The sequence below is a fragment of the Protopterus annectens genome, chromosome 9.part0, assembly GCF_019279795.1.
Source record: "Protopterus annectens isolate FY-2018-M chromosome 9.part0, PAN1.0, whole genome shotgun sequence".
NCBI classification, from domain to species: Eukaryota; Metazoa; Chordata; order Ceratodontiformes; family Protopteridae; genus Protopterus; species Protopterus annectens.
In genome coordinates this window covers 137,717,359-137,731,617 of record NC_056743.1, presented here as the reverse complement: position 1 = coordinate 137,731,617, position 14,259 = coordinate 137,717,359, and the positions used below count along the sequence as shown (strand labels likewise).

Genomic DNA, 14,259 nt, shown 5'->3' with positions numbered 1-14,259 from the left:
TGAAAAGGATAGGCCTTTGTCCAGCATCTCAGTTAAGTATTGCAAAATCTGAGGAATATTTGGTACAGCTGTGTCAATTCCTTGTGCCTGGTTCCAAGCACAGAATCTCTTCCATTTTCCAGCACAGGATTTCCTAGTACTATGCCTCCTGGCCTCCAAAATGACATCCATCACTGCTTTAGTGAGAGGTGTGTTTTGTATGACTACATTATCCGCCATGCTGCCAGATTTAAGGTCTTGAGTTGGCTGTGCAGGATCTGATTGTTCTGCTGGGACAGTAGATGAGGCACTTGAGGTAAGGTCCAGTTTGGGCACTGAGACAAGTTCCTTAGGATTGAATACCAGTACTGGCGTGGCCAGTCTGGGGCATTCAGAATCATTTTTGGCTTCTCCTGTCTGACCTTTAGGAGTACCTTGGGGAGGAGAGGCAGAGGAGGAAAGGCATATACTGTTAAGTTTTTCCAGCTGAAAGATACGGCGTCCACTTTCCATGCTTGTCTGTGATAAGTCCTTGTGCAGAATCTCTTTAGTTGGCAGTTGTGAGGTGAGGCAAATAGATCTATGTCCGGGCATCCCCATTTCCTTGTTACCATGCTGAAGACTTGTGGATCCAATTTCCACTTGTGGGGATCCACGAGGTCTTTGCTTAGTTCGTCTGCCAGAGTATTTATCTTTCCTGGCAGGAATTGTACCTGCAGATGTACTTGGTAAGTCAATGCTGTGTCCCGCAAAGTCATGGCTAGTCTGCAAAGGGGTAAGAATGAGTGCCTCCCTGTTTGTTTATATACCACACGACAGTGGTATTGTCTGTCTTTATCAGTAGTTGTCCCGGAAGAAGTAGGTCCTTAAAGGCTGTCAGGGCATTTTAACAGCTAGCATCTCTTTTTGATTGATATGCAGATGGATTTGATTTGCGGACCATGTGCCTTGAATACATCTTCCTGCCATGTGGGCTCCCCAGGCATAATCTGATGCATCCGTTGTTAAAGTCTGTGTGGCTGGGGGTAGAGTGAATAGCTTTCCCTTGTTCTGGTGACAGGCCTTCGCCCACCATCGAAACTCCTGTTGTAGGCAAGGAATGAGAGTATTTTAGGTACCATTGAAGTTTCCTCATATGCAGTCTTGCATATGGAATTAGTAGAATGCAGGATGCCATGAAGCCCAAAGCCCACAGAATTTTTCTTGCAGATAACTGGGCCTTTGTTGCCAACAGTTTGAAATAGGTAGTCAGTTGCCTTTGTTTGTCGGGCATGAGATAAGCCATCTGGGCAGTTGTATTTAATCTTGCGCCCAGGAATATTATCTCTTGAGAGGGTACTAGTTTTGATTTCGGTTCGTTGACTGTGTACCTTAGGCATGGTAGTAATCTCTTTACAAACGCCAGATGCTGTAGTAGAATATCCTTGTTCTCTGCTTGAATGAGGCAGTCATCCAAGTAAAGATATATTTGTATTCCTCTTTGTCTGCAGTATGCAATTACTGATGCCAGTCACTTTGTGAAGACCCTGGGTGCAGTAAATAAGCCAAAGGGCAGTGCAGAGAATTGGTAGTGCATTGAGCCAGCTTTGAATCTGAGGTATCTTCTGCATGTTTGTCTGATTGGGACATGCAGGTATGCCTCTTTTAGATCTAAAGTCACAAGCCAAGCCTTCTTGCCCAACATGGGCAGAAGCTGCTGTAGAGTCAACATTTTGAATTTTGGAATATCCAGATATGTGTTTAGAATAGATAGGTCCAGTACTGGTCTCCAGGCTTTGTCCTTTCTGGGTACCAAGAACAGTCTTGAATAGAATCCTTGTCCCTGCTCTTGCTCTGGTACTTGTTGAATGGCCCTCATGTCCATGAGGGATGATACTTGCTTATGTGCCTCTGCCCATTGATGTTTTGGCAGGTCTGGCCAACCGTTTGCCCTTGGCAGGGTATGGAAGTGAAACTTGTAGCCCTGTGACACTGTTTAAGACCCATTTGTCCTGGGTGATTATGAGCCAGTTTTTAGAAAAAAGTGCTAGTTTTTCCCCTAAAGGTGCTGCCAGAAGATAAGTGCTTGGCGCAGGGAGGGGGAAGTCATTGGGACTGTTTCCTGTATGGCTGTGATTTGTCTTCTCCAGTTTTGGAGGTAGAAGCACCCCAATGTTTAGACCTGTACGAGCCCTGGGGCTGGGATCTGCCTCTAGGGTGTCTGTATCTGCCCCTTTGTGGCCTGTCTGACACTGGAAAGGACCAATTCTTTGTAGGCCAGTGTCTGCTAAATCTTGGTGGCTGTACCTGTAAGAAATATTTGACTGTTTGCATAGATTTAGCTTTGTCCTCCATTTTCTTTAACACCTCTTCTGCTTTAACACCAAACAAGGAATCATGCTGTAATGGAGCATCTAATAATTTTGCTTTAACATGATCAGGTAGATTTTGTTCCTTTAACCAAACATGCCTCGTAAAGACAGAACCCGTAACTGCGGCCCTGCAGGAGGCCTCCAGAGAATCAAAACCACATTGCAAAGTATGCTTTCCAACTTGTTCAGCTGCATGCAAAAAATCCTGCATTTCCTTGTTTTCTGCACATTCAGAATTGGTAACATTTTTTGTTTAAGCAGTGACATAATATATTGCTGATATTGGAGCATATGAAACTGACAATTTAAAGCCCTTATAGCCAAGGTAGCAGAAGTGTAAATCTTTTTTCCCCATCTGTCCAGTGTCCTAGAATCCCTGTCAGAGGGACTAGGGTTTTTTTGCAATGGAAGCCTTGACCCCTTTGGGACCCTGAGAGATAGTTTCTGGGTCAGCAGCAGGGTTTTTGAAAATGAATTTATGAGAGTCAGGAACCCTGTAGTACCTGTCCGGCTTAACAGGAGCTGGAGGTAAGGAATCAGGGGCAGACTCTGAAAATACATCATCTACAATGTCTAACACAGGTGGAATAGCTGGGGGCCTGTGTTGTGGTAGTAAAAGGAAATCTCTGAGCCTTTTCTTATATTCTGAATAATCTTGGCTCTCCCAGTGGAAATGCTCCCTCATGGTATGTAAAATTTCCCCAAAAGAATAATCCTCAGGAGGAGAGACTGAAGGGATAGATTCTTCAGCATCAGAATCCCCATAGGGAGGAAGAGAGTATTCCTGATCAGAAGAGGACTCAGACGAAATGGAAACCTGATCTGAAGATTCATATTCTGTCTCTTGCCTAGGCCTCTTATCAGGAGGGGGATGGGAACCCCTGATCAAAGTAATTAGGTCTTCGGCCATTTTGAGCATCTGTTTTTTTGGCATGGAGACCTGTCCATGAGGCTGCTGTACTTGTTTCTTTGCCTTTAAAGGTGCTTTAGTCTTTGCCTTTGAAGCTGAAGTCGTTTTAACATACAATTGAGTTGGTCTGAAAACACCCTCAGAAGCCGATGCCTGCTCAGCGGCTCCAGACCCATCTGAGGGAATAGTTTCCGAAGGTCCAATATCTTGTGCTTCCAGCGGCCTGGTCGACTCCACGTGGGTGTCAGTAGCGGCCTGCAAGTCTAAAGTAGCAGTCGTCAGGGGCTGCAAAGGCGCCTCACTGAGAACCGGCGACTGGCTTAGAAGAAGCCTCGTCGTCGGTTTTGGACCTCGGATGCCTGTCCTTTTCTTTCCGTTTCTTGTGAATTCTGGTAGCCAGATGACTATCCAACGACATTGTATAGTTAAATCTTCTGCCAAAATAGTGAAATGCAAACTGTACTGAGGCTTAATAGTGCGTTGGTTAAATCTAGCACAAAACCGACAACTAGCAACGTCGTTGTCAGGGCCTAGGCAAGGAATACATTAAGAATGAAAGTCCTTATGAGGTATTTGCTTCCCACAAGAAATACAATTATTAACTTTTTCTGACATCGGTCTGGAGCAAGAAAAAAGTTTCCTCAATGGGGTACTTAGCTTGTAGTGAAGACTTTGAATCTGAAATTTGAACATGAAAATCTCAGGAGTCAGCCGACCGGCATTTGCGAACTGCTTTTGCTTCGGGCACCGCACAGCAAGAAAGACTGAAGAAAATGGCATCAGCTGCATTTTTTAAACCCCTGGCGCACTGACATCAGGGAGGAGGCGACAGCAACCAATGCCGGACCTAGACTTTGGAATTCAGGCCAACTGTGGGTAGCCTGCCAGCAGGATAACCCAATTGTAATGACTGCAACAGTGAAACACGAAGAACATCCTGTGGATTCCTGGTGAACTTCTCTGTAAGCAAACAACAGATGGGGCAAATATTTGTCCCACTCCCTCTTAAAATGATCAACAAGTCCATTAGTCTGGGGTGGTAGGGAGTGGTCTTCATGTGCTTCACCCCACAGGACTTCCATAGACAAGCCAGCAGGTCTGACATGAAATTAGAACCTTTGTCAGCCAGTATTTCTTTTGGGTAACCTACCCTGCTGAAAATCTGTAACAAAGCATTTGTCACCCTCTCTGCCTCAATGGAGGACAAAACCACTGCCTCAGGGTATCGTGTAGCATAATCCACTACTACTAGGATATACTTTTTCCCTGTGGAACTTGGGATACTCAGAGGACCCACAACATCCATAGCTACCCTATGAAATGGCTCCTCAATCACAGGCAAAGGCATCAAAGGAGCTCTCACCTTGTCTCCTGTCTTGCCTACCTTTTGGCACTACTCACAGGTCCTGCAGTACCCTGTTACATCTCTGGAAATTCCAGGCCAATAGAAGTTCTGCAAAATACACCTCTTAGTATGTTTTATGCCCATATGACCTGCAAAGGGAATATCATTGGCTATGGCTAGAAGCGGCAGATGATAGGCTCTAGGCACCACCAACTGCTAGTCTCTCTCACCTTCTAACCCTCCCTCAGGGGTCCACTCTCTGTATAGTAACCCTTTGTCCCAATATACAGATTCCCCCTTTCCTTGAGAATCAGGTGCCTCCCTAGCTACCTGCCTCAGGCCTTGCAATGTAGGGTCTCAGAGCTGAGCCTGTCTCAACTCTCTCCTAGTAACCCTTCCCAGCTTCCCTTCCACAGGAAGTCTGGCATCCTCTGACAGTGGTGCCTCACTGTCATCCTGGGTACTACTACTCACCTCTACCTTTGCAGTCACTTTGTCCAAGGGACCATCAGTACCCACAAGCAGCTGTGGCTCACCTTCAGTCTCACTGCTACACATAGCTCACAACTTGAAGTAACCATCTCAACCATTCTTGGCTGCAAGTATGCGGTCTGTCTGGGTCTCCCCCAGACTACCAGACCCATATGCTTGTCTCCTAGCTTGACCGCGTGCAACTGCATAAGCACATGGTACTCTCTCATCTGAACCCTTCCCTATCAGGACATCTGCAGGATGGTAGTTCAGTACCCCTGTTGTCTCAAGACAATCTACTATTGGCATTTTGTGTTTCCCACTTACTGGTTCTCTCACCTTTTGTTCCCCACCTTGCCTCTGTAGACACCTGTATGATACATGGCCCCACTGGTTGCATTCAAAGCATTTAACCCTAGCTTCTGGACCTGCATCTGGACTAGTGGCTTCCCCTGCTACTGGCAGGTTCTGTTGTGGCAGTCTGTGCTGCCCACCATGGGTTCCTTTAGACCCATGAGCAGTACTAGGGGTCCCCTTCCTGTGCAGGGCTGCCCTGCTTGCCAGGTATAGGTCTCCCTTCTTCCCTAGCTCATCTGAAGTAGCATATTGTCTATCAGCTAACTAGATCCTCATGTACTCAGGCAAAGTGCTAATGGCTTATTCCCTCACCAAAAGGTCTGCCAGCCCTTCAAAAGTGGTGACCTGACACCCACTCACCCACATATGGAAATAAGTGTTCAATTCAGCAACATATTCACCCACACTTTCATCGGCCTTGCGTCTATGCTCACGAACCTTTTTCCTATACGTTTCAGGTGCTAGCTTAAAAAACTCAGACAATTTTTTACAGCAGTATAATCAAAACATGCAACGTCAGACATTTTAGATAATACAGTTACAGCTTTACCATGGAGTAAGGAGGTCAGGAACCGTACCCACAGCCCTTGGTCAACTTCATACTGTTTACATACCCTCTCAAACATAAAAATGAAACTATCAAAATGATCCCCCTCTTTAAACTATGGAAGACATTTACTGACATTTTGTGCTTCTGGGGTCCAGTTACTCTCTTCCTCATTACCTCCACGACTCTGGTAAAGAGTCAGCATCTCCTTCTCATGCTGCATCTGCCTCTCTTTTTCCTCAGCTTCTAGGCGTGGCAGCTTCCCATTCTCCTCACTCTCTAAATGCCTCAGTCTCCCAGCTGCTTCTGATTCCACACGCCTGGCCTCCAACTCAAGTCTTTTTAGCTCCAGCTGGATTTTTCAATCCACTGCAGAAAGGTTGAGCTGTCCATTCTCCGAGGGTATTATATTTCCCCTGCCAGTCTGATTGCCTCCTGGTTGCTGTTTTCTGATGCAGCTGTAACCAAGGCTGCAATCAGGTCTGCCTTAGTCAGGTTTCCATGCACCAGTCCCCTAGCCTGGCACATCTCCACCAGCTGGCTCCTTGTCAGCTTTTTATACATCTCTGCTGACATGCTGCCTGCTCACCCTGACTAAGTTAACAAAAGAAATAAAACAATTGTGATCTGAACTCTGAGTATTCACTGAGTGGCTGATTTGGAGTACAAAACACCTTCAAAGCTCACTGTACACAAGCTACAGGGATTAACTCTACCCACACCACTACAATCCAATTAGTATTTGCCATCTAATTAATATGTGATGTGGATATCCCACTGCTGCCAAACACAAATGTGATGTGGATATCCCAACCACTGCCACCACAAATGTGACACCCATGCCCTGGCCCTGCAATCAAGGAGCCTCAATCCTCACCACCAACACCAGAGAGGGCATCTCATATATGAGGAAAGGATAGCAAATACACACAGCAAAGTGCAATTTCCCTTAAGAGCACACAGAGATCACAGTCAGTCTGGGGCTGGTTGCTCCCTTGCTCTCCAGATCCCCAATAAGACTCCCCACTGGCACAGCTATAGGGTCCAGATCTCAGCCAGCTGGGCAAGCTAAAATCTTCAGCACCCTCTCTGACCAACCAGTGCTTCATGTCCCTGCCCAAGTAGTTGACACACACGCACACACACTTTGAAATAAGAGTTTATACAACCACACAGACACTTCTGGGGAAGGCTGGCACAGGTTCTCCAGCTGTGCCCTTTTTAACCAGACTATACAGTAGAAATCCCTGCCACCACCCAGCTAATATTTATCAACTACTCAAAGGCCCTTAAAAGGGTGTCCAATTATTACTGTGAAATATTATTATCCAATTGGTAGTATAACTAAACAGTCAAGGCTTATTAGAGTGACTTAGTACAGGATCCTTATATACATTCACTGTACTCTTAGAGCTTAACTTATCTCTACACAAAACAGCCACAGTTAAAATGTTTTAAAATATTTAATAATAAATAATTAAAACCACAAGACAATATTCTACTACACAGTGCAAGTCATGAGTTCAGAGATCACACAGAAATACTTAAAATAATTCAGTAGTACAGTTCTGACAACACAGAAAAACACTTAGTCTAATCTTTCTAGTTCCTAGCTATTTCTACGGTTGCCGGCTGTCCGGTTTTTGACCAGACTGTCCGGTTTTCTGACAAACTGCCCGGTTACCAACTTCATTCAAAACCAGACACGTGAAGTCCGGTTTTGTGTTGTGCTTTGTAGGTTCCACCACTGTTTGATTTTAAGGAGAAAGGCACACAACTGCATAAGGAATAACAAAGTGTAGCTGCATGCATAATATAATACTACATGTAGATTAGACTATTAGTTTCAACTTTCTCAGCGTACTATAGTTCTACAATACACTTTTTGCTGTTTTGTTATTCAGCCTGAAATGAACTGTTGCTACAGAATGTAAGGATTTCACAAGCTCTTGCAACTACCCCAGTTGGCACAAGGACGTTCTTAACGTTGGTCTGCTCACCAACTGTGTTGGTGTTGGGTCAAGATGAAAAGTTAAGTGAGCTACATGACCTTTCTGAGAAATGTTAGGCACAACAGAAGCCAAAGAAACTCGAAACAACACCTTTCCCAACGTGCTGTCCAACCCGTGGTTAATATAATTAATACTGCTTTTAAAAAGAGGCACGCCACTAACAAAAAGAGTCTTGATGATGCCACCATGGTCGCACACATATAGTTTAAATACGTCAACAGGAGGAAGTAAAGAAACAAAGCATCTCCATTGGCTAGGCAAGCTAATTACATCCAAAAGATTTAACCATTCAGCTGCAAGGATGCTGTGGTACCGCCTATTATAACATGTGCATTTAGCAACATTTTAAATTAACTTTACTTAGCTTTAAAGTTTATTGTAGGTAGCTTAGGTGATTCATTTTGTCTCTTTTCAAATTAGGAATGCTGTGTGAAATGTTATTTAATATTAGCACAGTATATAGAGTTGTGTCAGCCCACTGGTCTGTTACCATTGAAAAGTGCAAATTAATCACCGTTCATGGTCATGGATACTGTCATTTCCAAAAAAAGTCATTTGGGGGGCATTTATGTACTGACTGTGTACTTTTGTCACAAGAAGGGATTTTTTTCATAGTCTTTGGTGTATGTTTGAAGCTAAATAAAGTTGGGAAAACAAAACACTATTATGTTTGCGGTGTCCTTCACTTTGAACTCAAGAACGGTGTTTCATTGATGAAGCCAGATCTGCTTAACAAATATTTTGTGGTATAGTATGTAAGGAGTGAGAATACAGGTTAGACTGGATCCACCAGTATGAGCAGTTACTGCTTCAGCTCAGTTTTATGCTTGTGTGTGTCACACAGTGTGTGTGACAGAGAGAGAGAGGAAAGCATAGCTCTCAACCTATTGGCACAAAAAATCTGGACAAACCAAAGGTAATGGGGGGGCAAAGCCCCAAACATAGGGACACATTTTAAATACTGCTCTTAATAAACTTAGAAAGTTGCTAGAATAAAAGGTCTTGTATCACCATGCATTTTCTGAAGGATAAAGTCTGAAAATCAAATGGGCAGAATGGGCGGGAGGAGGGGGTGAGGCGGGCAGGGTTACTTGTGATGTGAGGGTGTGTGGCTTTACTCCAGGTTTAGTTACAACGAAAGGTGGCAACCCTAGCTATTTCTAAAAGAAAACACAAGTCTAAGATAACTTGCATATGAGCAAGATAGTGCTGTGAAGTGGACAGTCAAGACAAAAATGCTCTCTAACCTCTGGTTCTCTCTGTTTAAATTGAAATTGTAGTTCTGATAAACATTACATCATTCTTCACAACGTCCTGGGGTTCCCAGGCCAACAGAAACTGCATCTACATTCTTTTACACCTAGGCAGAAACCAGAGCAATAAAGGACATTTATGCATGCAAATTCTGGTCATTAACTTTAGCCTTAAAACAACAGGCAGGAAGCCTTCATCTAGCCCGGCCGGAGCTGAATTATAAACATCAAAGACAGTCATGAAATGCTTGACTTAGCTTTCTTTACAGCAGAGGGCAATGTTGCTACATTGTTTTAAGTTTAACATTTCACAGCATATTCTTTCAATTAAGAAAACAAGTCTGTAGTTCAACATTCATATTTACAAATGATAGAATTATGTATAAAATCCTATCTGGCTAGGCTGGCAGTCTTCACACTTACCTTGTCTTTTATATTACATATTATGGTATTTGTTATCAAAGTGTACTCAGACATCCCATGTAATGCCATTTTCCATGGAAATTGTACCTACCTAACCAATCATTAACCAAAGTCACTACCTCAAGCACTTCCACACATTCTTTTTAGAAACAAATTTATCATTTCTGTTGCACCATACAACTGCATAAGTTCCCATAATGTGTCATGGTAAACATTACTGATTTGAAAACATCACATTATCATATACCCTTCTGCTTGCTGTCATTTACATCCACTATAAGTTCTTTTATAACAGTTGACTCTACTATTCTTCCCATGAATTTGAAAAGATTTCAGAAAGATTTCTCGTCTTTATTTCTTTTATTTCCTTTACAAATCTCTTCTGCATTATGGTCATTATAACTTTATAATCAGCTTTAGAAAGGATAATTGGTCTTCAACTTTTTAATTTTCCTTTTTCATCTTCCTTCCAAAAATGTTGAATTCCCAACATTAGAAACTTCTCTACCATACACATCCTTTCTTTGCCATTCATTAATAATCTCTAGGAAATCCTTTTTATTTTATTCATCTCTCACCTATTTATAAAAAAATTATAACCCATATTATCTCACCCCAAAAGAAATGTCCCTCTTCCTTCTGCTACAGTCCATTCAATTATTTTAGTTGTACCTTGTTAACTGAATACACTTCTGTTTCTTTTATCATTTTTGTTTAAATCCCACTGCAACTCTACTACTACCATATAGTTGCTTCTCTGACTTGGTTTGTTCTACATTTTTTCATTGTCAATCACATTCCTATTCAGTTCTGGTGTGTTACATTTTCTTTGTGTAACTAGTTCCACCTCCGCTAAATTCCTTTCTAGCGCATTCCATGGTTTCTTTGCCTGGGACAGGGTAACACTGCTTCATCATCTGTCTCTTTCTCACATGTAAGCTTCTGTACAACCTCATTCTTCTTACAATGTTAACAATAGTAACACTGCATTTCTAACTTTCCAACAATTCTCTTATTTTTACAGAAATTTCCATATTTATTGCTTTTTCATAAGTCTTCAGATCTTAGATTATGGGATACTACCCTAGCACTCCCTTGTGTCACTCCTCTCTATCTTCTCATGTAATATCTTCCTTTAGAAAAAGAGTATGGGAAGTTCCCAATACCCGGGCCAAATTTCACCTACACTTTCTAAATATAAAACTAACTTTCTCTTGAAAAGAGGCAGATGGCCTAGTGGGATTAACACTGAAAAACAAAGTGTAGAGTGCAAAGCCCTGCCCATGTTTAACAAACCAAAGCATGTTTATACTACTACTTTGAATATCCACTGCATCTTAGACTATAAAAGTTGTGGCATTGATTAACGTATCTGAAACAAAGGTATGCATAACATGATTGCTTTATGTAGATGGAAAGTTGTGTTAACTTAAGTTCATCATAGTCCATATTCAACTGCAAATTGGGTTTATGAATGGGAAACAGAAAATTATCCCAGGGCTACCCCCTTGTACTACTGATGCACAAAGGCAGCTCTTAAGTGTTTTATCTTATGCATGGGTCCCCTGCAATTATCTCTGGAATGACCCTAGTTTTCTTATTAGAGGTTATATATAATTATCAACCATGGGATGGGTAAAGTCAACCTCTAACCAAATGGGATTGGTTAATTTGAGCAGAAAAAGGGAAACTGGCTAAGCTTAAAATGGCCCATAAGAGCAGCTAGACTAGTTCTTGCCTATGAGCCTATAAACTTGTAATGGCTAGTAGTTATTTTCTTATACAGATACAATACACATATTTATATATGTACATTTAGTCAGTCAAGAGTGTGTATCTGTTATCTGTACATATCTGCATACAGCTATGTGTTTGTGTGTGTGTATATATATATATACATATATATATATATATATATATATATATATATAAATAAAACACACACACACACATATATATATATATATATATATATATATACATACATACATACATACACACACACACAGGTACATATATATATATATATATATATATACACACACACAGATACATAGATATAGATACACACACAAATCGATATATCTGTGTATATATAACATTTATCTTTGTTGACCGCGTTAGACCCACTAGGCTGGTGGCCTCTCTGCTGAGGATACCCGAGGTAGTATTTATACCACAACGGGAAATTTAACCACAGTTTCTGGAAACTTCTAACTTTTTTGACAGGTTCAATGGGATCTTTTATATATATATATATATATATATATATATATATATATATATAAGCTAAACTTTGTTTATAAGCTGTGCAATATAGAAGGACTTTCTTACAACAACAAACACAGGTTGGTCAAAAGTTAAGTCACTGTCCACATAATTTCCCAAATTCCAAACAACTGGGTTACCTGTTAAGGGCATATTGTCACTGTGATATCTCCCTGGGGTAGATGAGTTTCCAAAGGATACAGTAATACATTTGTTGGCACTTGGTTTTAGTCCACGATTTTGGCACCAGTTATTTATTTGGGACAAGTCTTCCTGTGGGATGACCAAGTCATTTGGGGATTCAATGACGGCTTCTAGCTTGCAGTCATCTGCAATCTTAGTCAGAGCCTTATGGTATTGGCTTTTACTAATGAAAAGTAGATGCCAAACAGGAGAATTCCCAGCACAGAACGATGGGGGGGGGGGGACTCCACTGATGACTGGTCTCTTTGTGAAGGAAACTCTCCCAATTTTGATTTCCTGCATCCTATCTGCTAGCCAGCTGGCAATCCAGTGGGTGACATAAGGGTTCATTCTCAGTTTATTTTAGCTTTTCTATTATGCCTGAGTGGAGAATTGTGTCAAACATGTTGGCCAAGTTAAGGTATGCAGTGTGTACTATTCTGCCTTCATCCGTTGCTTTGGTGACCTTTTCAAACAAATCCACCAGGGTGAGTAAGCATGATCCATCCTTGACAAATCCAAACTGAGAAAGGTCCAGTGTTTGGGGGTTCCACAAGAAGTGTTTAAATGGTTTTGCATATGAGGCTGGTCAGACATATTGGTCTGTAATTGCCTTGGCCTGTGGAAGGTCCTCCCTTACGTAGGGGAATGAATGTAGATGTTCTCCATTCACTTGGTACAAAACCTGTTTGGAGGCTGAGAGTAAACAGTATTGTTACGGGTGTGGCTAAATCATGCTTCATGTTATTTAATATGCATCTAGAGATACTGTCAGGACCCATCAATGCAGTATTTTTAGCTTTTGATAACACATTTAGGACTCGGTCTAGTGTGATAATTGAAGGTGATCCAGTATTAGGTATAGCTTGAGAGACAGATGAGAGATAGTGGTAAAGTTAGAGCTAAAATTATCAGTCAGTCCGTTCACTATGCCTTCATCCTCAGTGTAAATAGCATTGTTCACATTCAGCCTAGTGTATTTCTGCACTGTGCTCTTGAGATTATGAACATAACTAAAAAAACGCCTTGTGATTGTCTTTCACTTGGGTAGCTATTTTAGCCTCAAACTTACTTTGGTCAATTTTATTAATCTCCTGAGTTGTTTTTGTTTGTTTCAGTGACAAGGCCATTCTGAAAATTACTTTTCTTACTTTTGGTCAAAATTCTCTTCCTTTTATTATAAAGCTTGTTGGTATTATTGTTCCACTATGTGGGTTTGTTTCTAGGGTTTGCCCTGCACTTGTTCCTATGGGGTATAGCTGCATCACTGCAGCTACTTACATGCTGGTATTGTGTGGTGGTGTATGTTTCTGCATATTAAGTGGAGTTAACTGGGTTTGGTGGTGGGGATTTGAAGCTTGCCAATGTGTCACTTGACAGTAGGGAGTTTGTCTTAAAGAAAATTTGTAAAGGTACATCGAATGGAAGGAATCACTGGCTTCAGTTTTATTTTGAAGGAGACTGCTTTATGGTCAGACCTTGCAAGCAATGAAGGTATGCAAGGGATACCCCCATATTAGTAAGGACAAGAGCCAAGATGTTATTCCTCCCTAGTGAGTACTCTGACTGATTGTTCTAGGACATTTGTATTGACAAAGTCCAGGAATGTCTGTGCTTGTGCACTAGTGGTGGTGTAGGTTCCCCAGTCCATAGCTGAATGGTTTAGATCACCTAGGAAAATGGTATTGGGTTTAATACTGAATGACTCTAGTTGCTGTGGCTTTCTTGTGTAATAGACAGAGTTCTATAACTAGCTAATACATGGTATGGGACCTTTCTGACTAGGATACCAAAGCTGGCAAACATTTACCTGGACTGTGGGAATTAACTACAAATCTGGAGGTAAGAACTTTTGATTAAAGAATATGTCAAACATAGTCTGTGACAGAAAGAAGAGTTAATTGACTAGGAAACACTGTCTTTATGGAAAAATCTGCAAGACTTGGAAGACATAAATGCCTGAACTTCTAAAACTCTCCTTTCAGAGGTAATGATTAATATAAAGATTACCCTCCAAGAAAAAAAAGACATTAACTGGCAAGAATATGCAAGTCAAAAGGAAGGATTTGTCATTTTCTGACATAAAGTTAAGATCATACAGAGAAACACAGTAACCTTACACAGAAGGCTGAGATAAAGAACTCTCATTTTGGCCATTGA

General features: G+C 41.6%; 1 protein-coding gene across 1 annotated transcript in view; it reads right to left on the bottom strand.

The window, feature by feature from the left end:
- Nucleotides 1-14,259, bottom strand: part of LDLRAD3 (low density lipoprotein receptor class A domain containing 3) — a 2,301,083-nt gene that overhangs the window by 1,396,112 nt on the left and 890,712 nt on the right. The window lies entirely within an intron of this gene.